A 20,605-nucleotide genomic window follows, 5' to 3' on the forward strand; every position below is an offset into this window, starting at 1 on the left:
ATAAGAGAGTTGTTTCTTAATCTCACATTCTGTACACAATTGTAAGTTCCTGAAACAGGCCCTGAGAATTTCATTTAAAAAGAACCTAAAGGAAAAAGCATTTGTCCCAGTGCTCTACACATGGATGGGTAAGAATGCTTTATGGGATATTACTTTTATCTAAACCCACCATTTCTATGTCCATATTTTATTCTAGTTATTGCTGCACCTACAGGTGCCAGCATATGTAAGCTTATAGCACTTCCTTTGAGCTGCTTGTTTCTATCCCAAACATTTCCTCTGACTCAGAGCTGGATATCTGTAGAAACCCACTCAGCCATTTTGATGCATGTGCAAACCCAGACATAGAAGGTGTTTAGCCCAGTGAAAATCCTGTCATCAATGGGGAAGGAAACTAGTAAGTAACATATTGTCCCTCTCTGTCCCTTTGGTGGAAAATTCTTATCTACATGGTACCTTGGAAGATTCACAGTAGGGTTCAGTCAGAGTTATGATAAAATCAGTAAGTTGTCCTTGAATTAGTTTTCTTTTCTTCCATTGTTCAATCTTGGAAGACCCAATCTCCAATTCCTTAGGGTCACTTCCAAAAACAACTAGACAGCATGCAAGTCTTTATCTCAGGCTTTATTTTAAGTGCAACCTAATTTAAAATGGTTTGCATGAGAAGTGGCCTGGAAAGCAGACCTTAGGGACAGGATTCAGAAACTGGACCACTCACAGTTCAGTGACAAAAGCCTCCCAATGCTAATGATAAGTGGATTAATGACAACACCTTGACATTTGAAAACATAATCATAACCAGGATTGTCATTAGTAGTGGGTTAAAATTAGATGACATAAGAAGGTAAAGTTTATCGTATTGAATGGTGATATTTAAACAATGTGTGAACCATTAAATTATACATGTTTTAGAGTTGATTGGCAGCTTTAGGAACCTTGAAAAATGAATTCAAAATACTCAGAGTTAGCCAGCTATTAACTCAAGGCATACTATGAGAGTTAGAGTGGGTCTATGGTAGTATTTAAATAGATCCCTAACTCTGGCAGTAGCTGGGTGAGTGTGGGTATTAAGCTCAGGATTTAACTGTAAAACTAGAAGAGCTACAAAGTAGAGTGAGTGAAAAACCTCAATAAGTTTGATATGATACAAACAGGATTATGAGAGGAAACTGAGATCTGTGAAAATGACATTTAACAGATCAACATAAGTAAAGTGAATGCCTATATTCCCCTAAATACACAGAAGCAGCAGCAGCAGTATTCTCCAGTTAAGAAGTGGCCTTGAGATGTGTCCAATAGTTCCCCTGAGTCAGATGCGTAAAAAAATTGATGTCTGCTCCTCTCAATATTGTCCCCACCTTCCCTTACTGCATTCACACTAATAACTATGATTACATTTAAACACAGTCCAAATAGAGAAAAACGGTGCGCATGGTAGGAAAAAAACAGTTTATATCTCACCCCCCGCCCCCAATAATGCAACATTTGGCTATTGTTTATTGGAGGAAAATAAGAGGGGCATGTGTTAAGATGAACCGTGAGAATGTTGGACCAGTGAGGCTGAACAAAATGCTGGGCAGAAGACAGACATAAGAGCTGGTGAAGAGAAGGCTAACTGCAGGTGCCACAATGAAAAAATTATACTGTCATTGAGTTTGCAAAGGAAAGCCAGTTTTCATTGATTGAAAGGGATGCTGTGTCCCCTTTAGGAAGGACTGCAATACCATTTCTTATACATATGATATATAATAGTCTATTATTTTCTCATGGAGACTTGTAGTCATTTACAGAAAACCTGTGCTCTAGAGAAAGAGTTATGTCCATCATTACCAATGGCCATTGGTAAAAAGTCTGAACTAATACTGAAATTAGTTCTCTGGTACAACCACAAGAGAATCCAAGATAGAGTGTGGACTTACGGAAGTCAGATCACAGGTGGAGTACTGGTCCAAGTTACGCTCATGGTAGGTTTCGTGGATTTAACAACACATCCTAGAATTTGGGTACAAAATTGAGATGTAGCTCTTGGCAAAATCCTGCCATTGGCTTGCTAGTAGAATAGGTCCCAGTCCCTGACACCTGCTCCATGAGATAACTTCCCAAAGTAAACTACCCACACAAAAGCCCTCCTTCTAGGCTATGCATTTTGAGGGGAATCTAGTTTCTGACCAGTACCTCAATGCATAAGTCAGAACTCCTTTCTAGATCTTCTGTTGGAAACTGTGGAGAAAGAGAACATTACTTACTGCTAAACTTGGCACTGTTTGCTCTGCCCCTGAAGCTGGAAAGGACCACCATGCAGGGGAACCTGCTCCAAATTGAAGCCATCGCAACATAAAAGCAGAACAGAATATGGAAAGGAGCCAATTACTAATACAACTATTTGACCATGGGTCCAGACTTATTTAGATTTAACTGTTATTTTGGCCAATACATTGTATTCTTAAGCCAATTTGAGTTATATTTCTGTCACTTACAAATAACCCAGACATTTATTCCTGAGTGGTCTGGGCCAATGGTAACAGGCACTTATCAGACCATGGTTGCTGAAATTGCCTATTTGGGCAGTGAAGTAGCAGTAGATGTCCCAGGATGTTAATGAGTGTCAAACACAGTCTTCCATGTCCACCAATGAAGTAGCACCCTATCTTTTGATGATCAGGGTAAATTAATAATGCCTGTATGAAAATTTTTTTCTCTTTTCCTTCTGAGGAGGCAGAAGTGACCAAGTGCAGCTTTAGCTTTTAAGGGTAGTGGAACTCATATTATGTTACCTGGTTAGGGTGACCTACCATCCCAGTTTGTCTGGGACTGATGAGGATTCTGGGAGGAAGGACTTTCAGTTTAAAACCTGGATAGTCCCAGGCAAGCCAGGACAAGTTGATTACCCTACCCTTGGTCAAAGTATTCCCTGATTAGGAAATAGAGCCTCTATATCCCTGGGGACACTATGCAAAAATTCCCCAAGTGGTTCACAAGGAGGTTTGGAAGCAGACCACTCTTATCTTTACCCCATAAATCCCTGACCCATGTATTCTACTTATAGGAACAATAACACCATATAATGACTGTTGATTTAAGTTTAAAAAATATTGCCTAATGCAAAATGTCAACGCAATCTGGTGCCTCAGCTGTGCCTTCAAGAGGCAACTGTTACTGTAGTTTGTTCCACTAACCCTGGCGTATTAGGTCTTTTGAAGAGACTAATGGTTTTTCATAGCTTAAGAGCCTTCTTATGAATTGGACTTAATGTAAACACTAGTGGATCTGAGCAACCCGAGGGATGGACTATATCAGGAACTTTCTATGCCCTGCTTAATGAAACACCTGCAGAACCTACGTAGCCATTTCTAATACTTGTTCAAGACTGGAAATGAAAAGAAGTTAAAACCCCTTGAGGCAATCTGTGATGCAGAGGACAGAAGCCAAGGGTAAATATTATCCTTTCCTATCCTTGCACATAAAATATTGAGGCTCATTCTACATGGAGTCTCACAAGACCCCTTATAGGATCCAGCCCCATTTGCTCCTAGCAGTGACAAGCTTGACAACACAGTGTTGGAATGGCCTCTTCTCCTTCCCTGTTTCACCTGTGTTCCTTGGGAATAATTACCAGAATAAACTCTCTGCACACAGCCTTGTTCCAGACTATGATTTATAGGGTGTAGGGGTGAGGGTCAGGGATTATTGGCCTAAAACCAATACGTTAATACTTTGTGTAAGGCAGAAGAACTCTTGTTTGCAACTGATAGAACTCTAACCCAAACTGATTTAAACACACAATGTGACTCATTAGCCTAATTATTTGTTAAGTCTAGCCAGTCTGGATCCAGGATCTCAGATTGTTTTACTAGTATTTGACCCTTTAGCATCTTCCTGCTGTTCTTGCTTTCTGTGGTAGCTTCATTTTGAACCAGGTTTGCATGCATAGTGGCCCTATGTTGCTACAGACAGAGAAGAAAATAGATTCAAGCTCAGCAGAAAGAGATGTTTTCTTTCCCATCAATTCCATCAAAAGCATTGAAATTGTATTTCATATCATTGCCTTCGATAGGCTTGGGATTTATCATAACCTGGAATGATGTGATGCTCTGATTGACCACTCTTGAGTTATATTTCAATCCTTGGGGCTGCAGGGAGGGGAGACACCACATCTCTAGCTCAACAACATGGTTTGAGAATAGGAAAGGGGAGGTTTTCCAGGGACAATGAGGCAGCACTGACCACTAAAGCAGAAATGGATGTTGGGCAGGAAAGTCTACAAGGTCCTCTACACACTGCAACCCTCTCATCCTGACTCCCAGCACCTTTCATACAGAAAACTCGGGAGCTTGTGTTCTCCCCCGACCTCTATCCCTAGACAAATGCAGCCATCCTGCTAGGAACCCCACTTCTCTTCCACTGCTCTCCGTGGTAAACACGCATCCCTTTATAAACCCTCCATTAGTTTTTATATTGGCCTTCTGCGTGCTGAGCAGCAAATCTAAGGTCTGCTGACACATCTCCAGTGCCCTCTGTGAGATTCCCCATTTCTTTACAGGACCATAATTCAGGGAAAGTCACTCACTTCATCAATATCCTTTAACATCGTTTGCTTTTGTGCGTGTGAGAGCATTCAAGCAGCAAGGGGGGCCTACCGAGGTCATCAGAACTTCGCTGATGCATTTTGTCAAGTACCAGGGAGTCTCCATAATAAACAGAGAAGCAGGCTGAGACATTTTGACTGCTCAATTCATCATGGAACTAACAGGACATATAAGGTGGGCTGATGGAGAAAATACCGAGGGGACAGGGGAGAGACGTATTGCTAAAAAATGCCTAGCAGAGCCTCTTATTTTTTTAGGTTTACAACACAAGGTTAGGACTTGAAAATGGATCCATTTTTCAGGAGCTCATGCAGCAATTCTATCTTGAATCTCAAGGAAATGTGTGATCTCTCCTCTCCCTGCTGCTTTTCAGCTGTATGGTGGGGAAAACAGAGCTATCCTTGATTGGATCAGGTACTTCTGCACCTACTCGAGTCAAAGTGACTAAAAATTATTGCCTATTGCAGCTATTAAGTTGTCCATGGTTGGTGCCCGGTGCAGTCTATAGTGAAAGATTCAGTTCTCAGGTGTCCTAGCTAACTTTAAGTGCCTGTCCTTCTGTTGCAACTAAATCTTACTAGTCATTTCATAAAGTGGTGTTATTTTGTCACAATATGAATGAAGGGAGAGAGCATAGTTAGATCAGTGCATGAAGCTTAATCCTACTGGAAAGGGGAATCAACAAGTATGATTTATTCATGGTGAGTTCAGGAATGTCATTTTCAAGGTAAAGAACACCTAGCAATTAGAGCGTGATTCACTCTGGGACAGGTGGACGAGGTGTTCTAGAGCCTTTGCCAGAACCCCATCCTTTCTTAAAGCTACAGAAATAAGATGGATTCCTAAAAGTCCTAAAATGGTGTAAGTTGATTGCCTCTCTAGTTCTATTTGGGATCTTCATTAAGTGGCTCTATCAGAAGCATTATGCCACTATTTTTCAGATTCCAAAGAATTTCTGTATATCTGGGAATACTTATTCTTCCTAAACCAGATTATGTGCTACCTGACAGCAGATTTAAATATCATACACTGTATTTCCACCATGATTAAACTTTTCATCTTGGCTTTGCATTGCACATAGATTACATTCCAAATTCTTGGCATGTCATGTTAAAATTTTCAGCATTTTGTCCCAACCTGACATTCCAACTAGAGCTATAATTGTACTTTGGCCATTTCCCAAATATACCAACTTCATTGATGCCACACTAATGTTACAAATGTTTTTAGTTCAGTGTGAAATAACTTTCTCTGACTGGTGATATCCTATATCCAATCAAGGTGTTACCTTTCTGAGAAACCTTTCCTAATCCTTCAGCAGATGTTAGCCCCTGCATCCTCTGTGCCTCTCAAGAAAAGGGAACTCTTTTTTTTTGTTTGTTTGTTTTGTTTCTTTTTTACTGGAATATAATTGCTTTACATGCTTGTGCCAGTTTTTGAGGTACACCAAGGTCAATCATCTGTATTTATACACGTATGCCCGTATTCCCTCCCTCCCTCGACTCCCCCCCACCCTCCCCATCCCAGTCCTCCAAGGCATCATCCATCATCGAGCTGAACTCCCTTTGTTATATAGCAACTTCCCAACGGCTATCTATTTTATAGTTGGTAGTATATATATGTCTATGCTACTCTCTCACTTCATCTCAGCTTCCCCTTCACCCCCTGCCCCCCCAAACCTCGAGATCTCCAGTCCATTCTCTGCATCTGCATCCTTATTCTTGTCTTGTCACTGAGTTCATCAGTACCATTTTTAGATTCCATATATATGTGTTAGCATACAATATTTGTCTTTCTCTTTCTGACTTACTTCACTCTGTATGACAGACTCTAGGTCTATCCACCTCATTACATATAGCTCCATTTCATTCCTTTTTATGGCTGAGTAATATTCCATTATATATATGTGCCACATCGTCTTTATCCATTCATCTGTTGATGGGCATTTAGGTTGCCTCCATGTTCTGGCTATTGTAAATAGTGCTGCAATAAACATTATGGTACATGTTTCTTTTGGGATTATGGTTTTCTCTGGGTATATGCCCAGTAATGGGATTACTGGATCATATGGTAGTTCTATTTTTAGTTTTTTAAAGAACCTCCAAACTGTTTTCCATAGTGGCTGTATCAACTTACATTCCCACCAACAGTGCAGGAGCATTCCCTTTAGAAAAGGGAACTCTTTTTGATTCATTATTATTTTCTTTTTCTACCAGACCTAGCTTTTGTCACTGTGCTTCACATAAATGATTTTCGATAAATGTGTCCTTCCTTCCTGTCTGCTTCTTCCCTTCCTTCCTTTCTTCCTTCCTTCCTCCCTTCTTAATCAATTATTTTTGCTCTTTTAACTTAATGTATATACACACTTACTCTATGTATAACTAACTATATGTGCAACACTTAAAAAAAAAGATGAAATCCCTGGCCTCATAGTATTTTCATTTTAGTGGCAGGAGACCCTATGCTTCATGGTGTATGCTGAATAGAGATATAGACCATGGTATTTATGACAGCACATAGTCTTGCAACTTGGAGGAAGGCCCTCATGGATGTTAGGCTCCTACTCCCCCAGAGACTGTGAGATGGAGGACTCTCTCTTCCCTGGTGATTACATTTCAAAGAAATGGCTCCCAGTTCCTTGAGAAAGATAAAAACTAGCAAGAGACTTTTAAAAACTTTATGTCTCAAAGGGACAGACTAGCAATTTGCAATTACAAGTTTTCTAAAGAAAATACTCTAGGAAAAGAGAGGTCAGGGGCCTCGAGTCAGGAAGAAGCCTGTCTAATGCTTAGGCAAGCTGAGGGCAACATTAAGGTCCTCTCAGTGTGGGACGACTGGGCTAGGATAGCCTTGGATGAGACAACTTTGCTGTGCTCTGAGTAGTGCCTCCTCTTCCAGTAGCTCAGCGTGTTCCTGTGTCAGATTCAAAGGTCAGACAGTCAAAATAGAATCAAAAAAGGCCACCTGGGGCCTCAGCTCAGACCTGGCACACTGTCACATACTGCATTCCTTAGACCAAATTACAAAAGGATTTTATAATGAAGCCTACAGTGGTGATCAATTCCACCTTTAATGGTGGGAATAGGGAGGTATGGAAATATGCAAGTCACTTTGCAAAATGCCATAGGTTGGAAAATTGGGGCATTGGCATTGAATTCATCAATTAAGTAATTCTTCTTGCAGGACTGTAACCATCAATGTCAAAACTACATACATTATTTTCAATCTTTTCTGAAAACAAAGACTTACTTCTCGATAATCAGGAAGACAGATTTTTTTTAAAGGCACATTCTGAAATTTTCTCATAACTGCTAGTGTAGAAAACACTTAGTAATCCATGAAATACATTTCAGCAGTCACATATTTATTAACTTAGCTTAAATTTCAAAAAATGAATGTATTCCCTGTGCTCTTAGCCAGCATGTTCAACTGAGCATTCAATACTCTTTGCACAGTGCACAGAACCGACTAACCTGCTTATTGTTTCTAGACGTCTGTTTTCTCCCTGTGGTTTCTGTCTGTACTGTCTCCACCTGTGTTGTCACAGGTTCAAACCTATTGAATAGATCTCTTAGAGGGTTTGGGCTGAAGGTGGAAATTTGTGGAGAGACTTTTCATTTTGTGCAATTCACAGGACTGATCATATATAGTGATGCATGAGGGTAACTAGGTTATTGATACTCAATTTGAAAGCCTGTAAAGACACTGCATTTGGCTTTTTCCAGTTTTAACATTGCTTTTCCCACCTGGGATTTAGTACCTATATGCAATTTGTTGTGGAACTTTTTTGATGGAAAGTTTCAGAGAGCTTTATTTTTTTCTTAAGATTTATGTATTTATTTTTGGCTGCATTGGGCCTTTGTTGCTGTGCGCAGGCTTTCTCTAGTTGTGGTGAGCGGGGGCTGCTCTTCATTTTGTGGCACATGGGCTTCTCATTGTGGTGGCTTCTCTTGTTGCAGAGCACAGGCTCTAGGCGCGTGGGCTTCAATGGTTGTGGTGCGTGGGTTCCAATGGTTGTGGTGCGTGGGCTCAGTAGTTGTGGCGCACCGGCTTTGTTGCTCCACTGCACGTGGGATCTTCCTGGACCAGGGCTTAAACCTGTGGCCCCTGCATTAGCAGGCAGATTTTTAACCACTGTGCCACCAGGGAAGTCCCTGGAGAACTTTTAAAGTTCTCTAAAAAAATCATTGTGGTGTGTGATATTGTAGGCACAATATCTGGAATTATCTTTGTCATCCTTGCTGTCTTCAACTGAATGCTTTTGATATGTCAGGCATACATTACCTTACTTAATCCCCTCTTCAGATAATCCAGTAAGACATGTACTATTATTCTTATTTTACAACTGACATTAAAACAAAGCAAAATAATAAAAAGCTCTGAAACTTGAAGGGAGCTTGCCCAAGTTCCCATAACTAGGAAATTATGAAATCTTCGTTAGGCTTAAGTGTATGTGATTCAAAGATCATGCTCTCTTGCACTCAACTCTGTTCCCTTTACATGCGGAGTAAGAGCAAGCAATGATTGGGACTTTTCAGGATTCTTAACAAGGTTCAGAAATATTAGGAGGACAGGTTTACCCATTCTTGATCACTGCTACCCCAACTAATATATACCCGCTGTTTTCTTTTTTTTTTTTTATTTATTATTTTTTGGGGGGTACACCAAGTTCAATCATCTGTTTTTATACACATATCCCCATATTCCCTCCCTTCCTTGACTCCCCTCCTCGAGTCCTCCCCACGCTCCCCATCCCAGTCCTCTAAGGCATCTTCCATCCTCGAGTTGGACTCCCTTTGTTATACAACAACTTCCCACTGACTATTTTACAGTTGGTAGTATATATATGTCTGTGCTACTCTCTCGCTTCGTCTCAGTTTCGCTGTTTTCTTTAAAACCAATCCTCTGTATCTTACCCCATCCAATGAAAATAGTCTCAGAGACCTAATAATAAGTTTTCAATATTTAAAGTTTCAAAATATTTCCCTTACCTATTTTTTCAGTTTTAAATATTTTTCACTAAGAAGCTATTGGCCATGACCTTAATTTCTGTGCTAGAAATTTCCATATATATGTATTCTGAATTCTGAATATACCATATATTTATTCTGATTCTGGATTTTCTAAATATGAATACATTTAGTCACAGTAATCCATAAATTAAAAGCCAAAATCCAGAGTGACCAGTGTACTGATATTCTCAACTTCCAAACAATGGAATAAGACCCACAAACATTTTTTCCCTTGCACTGAACCTTTGAAAGTAGAAATAAGTCATATCAATGCTTGCTTCCTAGTTATTTCTTTACAAAAAAATTGGAGCTGGACATTTCCTTAGAGGCACCACTAAAAGATGAGGGAAGCAAATAGTTCCACAGACAACTACGTAGGAATCTCAAATTACTCTCCGGAGACTGGAGCCAGAGGGAGAACTGCTGGAAAGAATTTGCATATATTGCTTGCCTATGTTTATTTAACGTATACCCAAATGTTTTCCTATGATATGACCTTGACTTATAGACTCAAAAATCAAATAAAATTTGGAGACTTCTGCTTGTTGTGAGGAATGAAATTCATAAAAGGTATATTTGTAGTGGCAATCATTCTATATGTTATCACTATGTGGGACATGGTAAAAGCAGCAGAACCTATGTGTCAGAATCCAGCATTCATATGTGTATACTGAGTGACTGATGGAGCCCACCGCCTCTTAAAAGCCCTGTTCTTGACTAATTTATCATACAATTATGGATGCATATGTGTGTGTATGATTTGTTAGTTGTATACATACTAAACAGTAAGTGCTTTACAGACATCACACCAGCCCTATCAGGTTAGTATTATTATCTCCATTTGGTGGCTAACTAAATGATTGATTCAAAATGTACAGTCTTTAAACATATAATCAGAAGATATGTATGTATGTTAGGTGCAGTGGATGATAAGTACAAAAGTTTGTGGGGTCATTGGGAAACTAAGTGTGACATGAAATGTCAGTAAATAACACAGAAGATCCTATTTTAAGCACAAAGTTGGATGTCCCTGGCTATAAAAGGGTTGCTAAGCAAAGGGAGTTCTTTCAGGGGAGTTCTAGTGGAAATAGAATAAGGGAAGAGCTTTTCCAGCAGGGACAACAGCACAAGCAAAGACTTTCAGGTGGAGAAATGTAATAACGACACTGTAAATTCAATGATTTGCATTATCTGCCACATATTAATATTAGGAAGGAGGGACTAGACTTAAGGGAAGGTTGGTTAATCTGGGACAATTCTCCAGAAAACAATGTGTCCTGGACTGTTAGTCTTTTGTGAACTTTCCCCTCCCCTCCCTGTGATTCTGCTCTGGCTGCTAATCAGGAGGTATTCCATATTTCTTCCCTAGGAAAGGTTTGCCCCAGCTCAACCAATCACAGCCCTTTTGAAGACTGAAGTGAATGGACCATCTCAGTGCTCATGAGCATTAAGGGCCACTTAGGAGCGCGGCTGCTGGAAGTCTGGGCGCTGCCACCACGGGACAGAATCTGTCTGTGTGAGAACCCAAGCAGTGGCCATAGCACCAAGAACCAGAGGCAGAATTCTGATGTTGTAATGGAATCACCAAACACAGCCCTCCCCACAGGTATAATTTCAATTCCCATTTTTTTTCTTCCATGAAGGAGAATTTGATAGCTTTAACTGCAAGGAGCAAAAGGATTTGGGGATCTCTAAAAAAGAGGTAAATCATGAGAACACTAATATTTATTACAAAACATCCACAATAAGTGTTGTTCCACTTTGTCTTATTTAGAAATATTAAAGTGTGTTAGAAACTGGGAAGAGATGCGTTTTTCAATCACCAAACATCATTTATTTAACTTGTGCTTCTGGTTTATTATTTCTTTTACGGGAGTAATTTCACATACTGCTGCTTTCAAGAGTGCGCTACCTCCTCTTCTTCCATTCCTTTCATCACTTCTGTCCCTTCACCAGTCAATCAGTCTATACGACTGTCATTCTTTTCCCCTTCACATCCTCATCACTTTCCATCTCAGAAAGAGGATCTTCTAACTCCAAACAGGGTAAGTGATAAGAAACCTAGAAAATTATCTTTTTAAAGGGATTGGATTATTTTTATTCATCCACCAAATGACATTTTCTATTCCTTGTCCCACACAAAACAAAAAGTGGTGACTTGCCTGCTTTCACATCTTAAATGGAAGTAAGCTCTATTCATCACCTCTGGTTTCTTATGGTAATAACTTATACTAATAAAAATTGATGTAATGGGTAGGATAGAGGTAAACGAGTTTATAATGAGGATGAACCTGTATTGTTTCCAATAGATCTTGTGCTCTGGATAGGCAGTAATTAAGTAAGCATCTCAGGATTTGTGAAAACATAAATAAGCTTCTAGTAACAGGTTGAAGTTGGGTTTGGATTAAGCTTAGAGTAACTATGTAGGCTTTCTTGACGAGGAGCTGTCTCAGGAATCATCCAGGTGGGGAGGAGATTGTGCGAAGTATGCTGAGGTTCCAGTTGATGGGCAACTCTGTCTCAAGTGTCCTCAGAAATGTAGAAAGGTAGTTGCTGAGGGCTATCACAGCTATTAAGAAGAGCAAAATAGATCTCTGAGAAAAGCTTCAGATTCAATGTGAATGGCTCTTACATAGGATAAAAATGTTCAGTCACTAAACTTAAAAAATACTGATGTGAAGCAATAAGGGATGATCTGGCTTTGCACCTAGAAGAAATTAGTCTAGACGGTCGTAAAGTCTTCTGACCAGGTAGATGGAGAGAGTTTAGAATGGAAGCCAAAAGGTAGTAATTGAAGCTACACCTCTCCAGGTCTGGACAGGACAGATTCCCACTTGTAGTGAAAAGTTCCACAATGTCCTCACAAGATTACTTCTCATTACAGAAATAAATGTTTAGGCATGTGTTTGAGAAGAAGGCATAAGAAGAAATAGATTAGTTCCTCCTCTTCCTGTCTCTAATTCATAGCATAGAGGAGAAAGAGAGAGCAGAGAAAAGAATGATGGGGGGTAAGGGTGGAGAGAATGAGGGAATGAATGAATGAACATGGAGGAGTCGACAAAAAGCAAAGAATAGGGAAGGCAGGAAGAGAGCTCGCAGTATATGTGTCAGTCATTCAGCATTCCACAGGACAGGTGAAATCAGGTTGAAATGAATATCAACGGTATCCAAGGAATAAGAGTAGGAAACTGTGTTACAAGTGGCAACTTTCATCTTGGGAGCTGGAGTGTATGACAGCCAGGAGAGGGATGTTACTGCAAAGTCAGCCATCTTTGTTCTTTCTTGGCGTCAGGGCATGACTTAGACCTAGGGGGTTCCTGTTAATTGCATGAGTCCTTGATTCCTTTTGTAATCTGTTGGTAGTAGCACATTTCTCTTCCTACCTCTCCCTCCATTCTCCTTTCTGTTTCTCTAAATTAGTGCATTAAATTATCTGATCTTGAGATAAGCAGAAGGCTGGTTCAAATGTTCCAGTTTGACACATGCTAATTATGGCTGAAAATAAAGAAGAGAGGAAAGATCTGAAGTAAATGATGTACATTTGGAAAGCAGGCAGACAGACCTGGATGGGAAGTCCTATATTATAATCTATAAATGCTGCAAATTTACCAAGTTTGTTAATCTTGCTGAGACTCAGTTTCTTCATCTTTAAAATATGAATAAATGCATTCATCTTGTGATTGTAATGAAGAATGAAATACAGACATGCTTAACATGGTTCTCAGTGTTGAACACTACAAAATCCCATAGGAATGAAGTTTTAATCCAAGATTAAATTCTTGATACTGAGGAAGAGCAAGAGGCAGTATTGTGTCCTAGGAAGAGCTTTGGTTTAGGACATAGCTCTTCGATGTAACACTTTTCATTACATATGCCATTTTAGTTTTCTGAGCTTCAGTTTGCACATCTGCAAACAGAAATGATCTACCTTGTGGCTTTTGTTGGGATTACTCATAATGCTCAGGAAATAACAGCTCAAGCATAAAGAGGGGTAATTTACAGGAAGAGGATATGGAAAGAGTATGTATCCTTTTTAGTCTACCTCTTGAATTAGGCTATAAGGCTGGGGTGGGGGGGGGGTGATAAAGAGGAGCTCAGGTGAAGATTATCAATCCCTGGACAGAAGATGCAGAAATTGCCTTGGCATGTTGCTTGAAGCTTGAGTAACATCTCTCATTGGCAATAGAATTAGTATCTAACAGTTGGAAGTGGTGGAAAAAAGCAGGGTAAACTCATGAGCATCCAAAGCTGACAACTATTGACATTATTGTCCTATAAAAAAAAAGGCAAAGCAAACATTAAAATAAAAGCTATCAAATAATCACCTTAACAAGTGGTGTTTGTCTCTGTCAGATTCTTTCTGACCTGTTTTTCTGACTAAACGTGAAGCCAGATGTCCAAGAGTTTCCAAATCCCAGAAAATTAACTTCTGGGAACCCAAGGCATGACTACTTACCTTCTCTGTATTCCTCATAACTACTTCTTTCTGTTTCCTTCTCTCTCTCTCCTCTCTCCTCTTTACAGAAACTTCTTTTCTACTATAGAAGCCATTGCTGGTAGAATATACCTTCCCTCAGCTCTAAAATGTGCGTATTGTAATTCCACACATAAGCAACAACTCACTCTGTCCAAATCATCTCCGAGTCTGCATTCAAAACACCTGTTAGAGAGAAGGCATTATTTACTGAAACTGTATCAAAGACCAATGAATGATTCAATCAACTCCTCCAGAGAGTCAACATCACTCCGTGCTGGAAGAAAACAATGTGAATTGGTAGATACTACAAAAGTGTAAATAAGCAAGATTTGCCTAAAGGGATGGGGTCACAATTTCCCACTTTACAAAGATCACTTAGTGAGGGGTTGCTTTTCTTACTCATTGGCTTTGTTCAAGTGAAGTGATGGGATGTAGACATTTGGAAGAGAAGAAATGCTCAACTGGACCAAGTCAGAGGGAGTAATTCAGTGTTGTTTTCCTCTGCCAGTCAGAAGAATAGAGCAATCCAGACTTTTCCACCACTCTTTCCATACTTCAATTTCCCATCGGAAAACATTTATTCTTACTTTAGGCTAAGAATTTTCTTGGGGAGTCAGAGAATTTTCTCATCACATCCCATTCAAATAAAGGAGCATAGCTAGAGCAAATGCACCAAATCCCATTCACTTAAAAGTAAACCCAGCATTAATCCAGCAATTATCTGCGTTGACGGTTAATCAACCTTCCCGTAAGTGAAAGAATAAATTTCACGGTGTCTCTCCACTCATTTAGGATAACTGCCAGATGACATTCTCTATATTTTCCCTCCTCCACACCCCAAGTTGCACAGATAAATTCTACTGTCATTTTTATGGAAGCCTCTATATGAATCTGAAACTTTTATTATGTTAGCTTTTGCATTGATAAATTTCCAAAACCGGTAACTTTAAGGTCTTGTAAATCACCACACTGGATTAATGAAGAATGACAAGGGAAGGGGTTGGGCAGAAGCTACAAGGGATAGCAGTCAATCTTTGTCCTCTTTCTGAGCACATTTGCCAGCCCCCACTCCTTCTTCCAGCCCAACTCTCTATCAGAGCTGCAATTCAGAATGATTTAGCATAGGATTGGAAAGTTGGTTATATCTCAGGTACTGGGATGGATTAATAATGCTCTCTAGAATATGTGTTGTAAAGGATTCTGTGGTTTTCTCTAGATTTAATTTGAAAAGAAAGCAGGGGTTGATATTTTTGGCTCTCCTAGGGAGAAGAGAACACCTACATGTGTGCCATTCGGTACACACTGCTACATTTATCAAAAGGACCCTGGAGTCTGGGGGAGTGCTGTTGTTTCTATACTGGCATTAAATCATTTGGAATATGATTGACTCTTAATATCTGTAACTATGCTCAACACAATCTCTCTCTCTCTCTCCACTAACTACCATATGAAGTGGGTACTATTATCTTTACAGACCAGAAACCTGAGAGAGTGATGGAATTTAGAATCTACACCAGACATTCTGAGCCCAGTACTGTTAACCCCTGTGCAATATGGGCTCCAGACTAGGGAATTAATGCTGAGACATGGATGCGGGATGGTCAGATAGAGACTTAAGTGAACTCCATAATGTGCTCCTTCACACCCACCAGCCTCACTGCTAACTTGATTTAGATCTCTCATGGTCTCTTTGACTTCCACAACAACCCTAGGAAATAGCTGTAGTTACTCTTAAATATGCATCTTTAGAATGATTTGCACACAGTCAAGATAGTGACCATTATAACCCTAAATAAGAAGGAGAGCTCTAAGTATATTTTGCTGTCTAGCTGACACTGGCATTTGGAGAAGGGTTCAGTAGAACCATAAACACAAACACATTTGTAAGTCCCTATTAAGTCTCAACAATAGTATATTTCCAAAAAAAATTAAAGGGACAAGTTAAAAAAAGAATTACAGCTGCACTGGAGTGCTGTGTTTGTGTATATGTATTGTCAAACAGTATTGAATCCACTTCGCTGAAGGTAAATATTTTGTGAGCTCATTTGGTTTATAATTCATTGTGCATCTCATTCCTCATCTGTCAGTTATTTATGCTTTATTTTAAAAGACAACAAATTCATAAAAATTACAGTATTAGCAAAACCTTCCATCAGCCACTTCTCCTTCCCCTAAGTAATTTATGTCTGGAGAATCAGTTTCAGGTTGATTTATTTTTATCAAACCTTTGCTTGGAAAAGTCTCTTTTCTGCTTATGACCAGCACAGATAAATCTTATTCTCCTCATTCCCAATCCATTGCCTAGGCAACACACACAGATGGTCAATAGTTCACAAAAAGTAGGCAACAGACCATGTAAACAGCCTTCAAATTATTACCAGCACATCTTGTTAATAAAGCCAAAATTCTGCATGAGAGCTGATTGCATGTGCACACCTCCATATTAATCCCCTTAGGAAAGGCAACAACTAGGCTTCCTAATACTATGTGATTTCAGCCTATTGTTAGCATGACTGCTTCTCCACATAGTCAGTGAACATCAGTGAAAGAAGCCTCAGTTGGCAGGAAAAGGGTTCATTTTCTGTATCAATTTTTTTAGAGTCAGAAAGGTTTATCTATAAGAAGTGAGAGAAAAGGGCATCTGTCAATGCACCAAATGGAAAGTCAGAACTGTGACCACCAACCACACAGAAGGCAGGGAATGTGTCCCCAGTGATACAGTGGAATAAGCAAGGGCTATTACACATACAGAGCCAGGATCAATCCTCTTTTGATCATTTACCATTTATAAGACCCTCAAGCGGGTTCCTTAATATTGTGAAGACTATTTCTTCATCTGTGAAGCAGATATAACAATAGTCCAGATTGCTGTGCTGCTTAAATGAGATAATGTCCACAGCTATCTGGCTAAAGGTCTACATCAACATAGTTGCTCAGCAAAAGCCAGTTCCCGGACTAGTACTGTCCAACACCTCCCAGCAGAATCTAAGATTTAATTTGAGTCTCAAATCCATCATTTCAGCAAAGACCTTTGTTTAATTGCCAAATGAACACCTCTATAGGAGAAAGGCAACTTATCTTTTATTGAATACTAATGATATCAAGGCTGATATTTCTCCTTCTTTTCATATGTGTTTGTGTGTGTGCCATATGTTGTGTGTTTTGAGTAGAGTTGTCCAATAATTTCAAGGTCATTCTGTCTTCGATCCATTTAGCTCCCTCTAATTGTTTAACTTGCCCTTTCCTCTGGGTAATTGTACCCCACACTCCCCTCCAATATATACTTGAGAAATCATACCTTTTCCATTCTCTGTTCATTCAGGTGGGTAAATATTACATCCTGGTTCTAGGGTAAAGCACATAACTCAGGCCCTGGCCAGTTAATGCTTTTATTGGTCTTTCTCTTATTCTCTTATAGCAAGTTCAAAGGAGGCCATCTTTTCCTTCAGAGATGGTGGGCCAGAATAAAATGTACAAAGAATATTTCTCCAGAATGGGTCTAACAGTGGGATAAAGAGAAGAGGGGAGAAAAGACAGATTTTTGTTGGCATAAGTTGAGACCTTAGATCCAGCTATGTATGAAGAATGAGTCTTTTGATATAAGCACAAGGTGCTAAAGGGTGAGAATCTTCTTTTCCAGACTGAGTGCAGGGACCCAGAGATGTCTACCCTGAGAGAAGTGTTTGGTCAGAGTTAGCCAGGAAAAGAATATAGGTAACGTGAACCTTGAAAAAGAACCATAAATGCACCGCTGTGCTAATATGGAAGAAGATAGAGGTCTTAGCAATGGGAAGAAAATAAGAAAGACTGAAAATATAGTTTGATGGGGCAGGTATGTGGTGAAACATTTTTGTTGTTGGCACTTTCATATTTTACATTTTAACTCATCTCCCCTTAACTAAAAGTGAATGTTGGAAAAACTCCCAATAACTAGTGCAAATAATCAAGACTACATGTTTCTGAGGAAGGAACTCTGAATTATCTGAATGATAAAACAGTTCAAAGAAATAGGCAGAACCAGATATCAATGCGGAAACAAATGAGAATGGTATTTACCACCAGCAGAGTGGTTCGAAATTCCCAGTGGAGACAGAGAGGAATATTTTCTTCATGTAAATCTGTGCTTAAACTGGTTTCTTCTGCATTATGTAAAATATTTTCTCCTTCTATGCCATATCTGTTCCCTCCTTTAATATGTTCCTTTCTACTTTTAATCTGTTCCTTTCTACCTCTTCTGGAAAGCCCCGGTAAATTCTTCCCATATAAGCCCAGCCTGCAGCATAAGCCTTGTCTACAACAGTTATGATTTTGCTATTATCTTTACCAAAAAAGATAAATATTTGTTGAATGAATGAATAAATGAATATTAAATGAATGTGCTTTGAATGTTTTGTTCATTTATTCAATAAGCAGTTATTGATCCCAGATTATTGAAAACTGAGAATATGGAAATAAAAAGAGTCATTTCTTGTCCTCAAGGAACTCACATGATTGTTTACCAGTGGAGAGTTTTCTGAGAGCACGATTCATTTCTTCTTTCCTCTGCTTTCTGTGTGTGTGTTTAGAGCCACAAGATGAAATATTTAAAACATGAATAAATTTTAATTGACTTACTCTATTTCATGCCTTATGAAAAAGGGACCAAGAATTTTCATTGCAGGAGAGATGGAGTTGCCTAGGAAGGGGGGTGGTGAAACTATGTTTTTAGTGGCTTCCTCATGACATTTGCTATGAAAATGAGTCAAGAGCATTGTAGGGATCCAAATACTTTTCTGATTTGTTCAAAGCTGAGCACTCTGGCTCTTTGCACCATGGAACTAGGGAAACTCTCAGAACTGAACTCCTGAGGTGGGGTTTGGTGCCCACATGCGAGGGGGTGCTGGGGATTGAGTCATATCGCCCGTAGTGTAAGCAAATATTGATATTCTCATAAGAGGGTCAATTGTCCCCTCTGGCTGCGATGTGGGGTGATGTAAACTCTGGGAAGAGGGAAGGAGTTTTGCTTTCAGTGAAATAAATCTTTAATATTAAAGTTCTAAATTATCTCAGCATTAATAGATTTGTCTGAGTCATAATTCATAAGTCAGACTTGATCAACTATGACTATTTTAACCAGAGATGAGCTACCATGATGTATTCAGTTACATTATAAAATATTTGAACATTAGAATTTTTCTATTTATAGTGGAATTTTCTGTTTTTATATTTTCTATTTTTTGAGAAAGCATATATATCAACAAAGTGGAAAGCATATGGTGGATTTTTAGTCCTTCTTTACTAACTTTTGATTGGGAAAAGGTATTCAGTTGCTCTGTGCCTCTGTCACTTCATCTAGAAAATGGGGATAATATTCCTGGATGATTGAGCTGAAAGTTTATTCAGGATTCTGTGAGGATACCGTCAAGATCACTGCCTACTCTCAACCTCCCTCTGAATCATTCCTTTCCTTATATCTTGAGTCCTGAGACAGTCCTTCACATTTTCTTTTCTCACTAGATTGTACAATCACTGAAGCCAAGGATAGCATCTTATTTGTTATAGTCATAACACAGTATAGATACTAACTTAATGTGATTGGGAAGAGAGGGAGAGAAGAAGGGAAAATAATATTTATTTGTTTACTCATTTACTCATTCAATATAGGAGAGAGTGCCACATGAATGTGGGTATTAGTAGGATTTATACCAGTAAGACAATGTGGTTTCAACCTCAGCTCTCCTTGTGCTCCCCTCTTGGGACAGCTGCTTAGGAGTATTATATCCACTTTGCCATCTTACAAAACTCTTAGAGACCTAAAGCAGTGGAACACATATAAACATCTACTGAACAGATTGGGGAAAGGGAGGACCAAATTGGAAAAAAAATGACTGTTATAAACTTTTCCTAGCTCATTTCTCTGAGTACTAGTTTTCTCAAGCAAATGTGAGCAGAATTCCTTGATATCTGGGAAAGAACTTTCCTTCATGCTGCAGTCTGCCTTTTGTTCTGTGGAACACATGTTTTATATAACACATATTTTGTATATTAACAAGTAAATATTTATAAACACAGAGGCAGTGGAAAGAACATATGTTTTGGAAACAGTAGATCCTAAGATCAAATCAGATCTCTACCACTGATAATCTACGATCTTTACTTAATTTCTCTGAACCTCACATTTCTCCTCTTAAATACAGGATAACAACACATACCTCATGGTGTGTATTGAAATAATGAATGACAATGGTTTGGTCTGTGTGTAAGAGAGGGGATAAGGTATAAAGATTCTAAAATGCTTAAGATTCTAAGATGCTCAAGATTCAGAAATCAAATTTGAAAGAAATTCACTATTTGACAAAGATTAGTCTGTTCTGTCATAATCCTAAATGTAACTATATCTGTTTTTATTTGTTCTTTGTTAGTGGGAGAGGACTGTACTCATTTCAGAACCAACCCAAGACCTGACAAACTCCCCACCATCTAGAATCCAGTCTTGGTAGTGACCCTTGGTCCAGGAACACCTGCTGCTTTATACTGGCTCAAACAGTCAT

Source organism: Hippopotamus amphibius, chromosome 5 (assembly GCF_030028045.1).
Source record: "Hippopotamus amphibius kiboko isolate mHipAmp2 chromosome 5, mHipAmp2.hap2, whole genome shotgun sequence".
Taxonomy (NCBI): Eukaryota; Metazoa; Chordata; class Mammalia; order Artiodactyla; family Hippopotamidae; genus Hippopotamus; species Hippopotamus amphibius.